The 1556-nt window shown below is 36.5% G+C and overlaps 1 long non-coding RNA gene across 1 annotated transcript in view; it reads right to left on the bottom strand.

Moving 5' to 3' along the window:
* The window catches only part of LOC101850631, a 4865-nt gene extending 3525 nt beyond the window's left edge, over window positions 1-1340 (bottom strand). Inside the window, exon 1 of the long non-coding RNA XR_220168.3 lies at window positions 1182-1340. This is a non-coding gene — a long non-coding RNA (uncharacterized LOC101850631). The remainder of the gene's footprint in view (window positions 1-1181) is intronic.
* Window positions 1341-1556: the final 216 nt, after the last annotated feature.

Below are 1556 nucleotides of genomic sequence, written 5' to 3'. Positions count from 1 at the left end.
GTTGTGGATATGTCTTTACACAATGCGTGCATTTTCAACTGTTCTTTAAATAAGTTCATTAAAGAAAATAAACAAACAAAATAAGTTTTTAATCCGCCCGCCAAAATGATAACAAACCGAAATATTTATCCTGTTCAAAGTCTTATTTTCACTTTCCTGTGGTGAGCAGATTGCATCTAATACGCAGCAGATACCTAGAATCGCATATTTTATATTTTTTCAAAAGACTGTATTCGGCAAACGGAGAGGCAACCGGAACAATCAATTCCAAAATTGAAGTAAAAGACCGGACACCACTACTGGCCGAAAAGGGACCGGACCCAGACTTTTACTGGTCGATAAGGAACTTTGAAGTCCCTGGTCGAAAAGGAATTCTCCCATTTCCTTTTGCATGCAGGCACAACGTAACGTCATAAGCTTTTTTTTGGTGTATCAAAGATAGCCCCCCCCCCCCGCGCGCTCATATACAGGGAGAGTGCCTACCTACTAAGCTCATAATAATTATAATTAATAAATGCCAAAAAACGTCAGTTTCTAAAACTACAGCTGAACTATTCCCATTCTAGATCTAAAGCAGGTTTTTTTTGTGATTTTACTAATAAAATGGCATACTGGCTTCGAACTCGAGTTCAAACTATTTGCTTTTGAAAATGTGATTCTCCTCTATAGGAATTTTCTCCAAAATACCCACAATTTCCAACTAGCGCACAGCCATAGATCTAATTAAAAAAAAAAATTAAGGACTAATTTTGAAAAAGTAACGTCTGGATTATTTAACTTTGTACCTGTATTGTGTATAAGTTAATTAATACTAGGCTTACCCATCTTTAAAAAGCAGTGCCATTGCTAAGTTGTTCAAAAATGCTTGTAGCGTTTACTTTATGACCTTATGCAGTTACTGTTAGTAGCAGGCACCGTAGAATTTTTACCAAACAATCTGAAAAATGATTTAGAAATGACATAGCTTTTGAGCGCCACGCATCGGATCAATCATTTCCATTTTATAAGTCCATGAATCTGTTTATAAATCGAGGAACAGAAAGAGTTTAGGCCTAGATCTATGCTTGAAATACGGAGCGGTTTTAAAAATAAGAGTTTTATTTTTATCAATTTTGAAAACCCCACTTAGATCAAGATCTTCATTGTCCAAGGTAGACCTGGAAAGAGAAGTAAGAGGTTACCTTTTTGCTGAATGGAATACGTAGGCTTTTGCAGTGTCGATAAAGCGTCTGAAGTCTGAATGATCAAACGATTATGTCTAGAGCGTTTGTGGCTGTATATCTCTTTTATAGGCCTACACATCGATTGGACCGAAGCCGCCACCTCACTATGACTGGACCTCTTTCACGTGACATGAACAGGGATCACGAAACTAAAAAGTGTTAATTCGGTACAGCCAGCGAATTCTGAGTTGCAGTGGTAAGAACTATTCGATATTGACCCTCGATACAGATACTTATGTCGAGTACAGGCGGTTGAAAATCACTAGAATTCTCAAAGTGACGAAATATTATAAAAATGATAATAATAATAGGCTATTAATAATAGTAATAATA

Source organism: Aplysia californica, unplaced genomic scaffold (genome assembly GCF_000002075.1).
Source record: "Aplysia californica isolate F4 #8 unplaced genomic scaffold, AplCal3.0 scaffold00045, whole genome shotgun sequence".
NCBI classification, from domain to species: Eukaryota; Metazoa; Mollusca; class Gastropoda; order Aplysiida; family Aplysiidae; genus Aplysia; species Aplysia californica.
The sequence above is the reverse complement of the archived record's forward strand: the minus strand, read 5'-3'. Positions and strand labels throughout refer to the sequence as shown.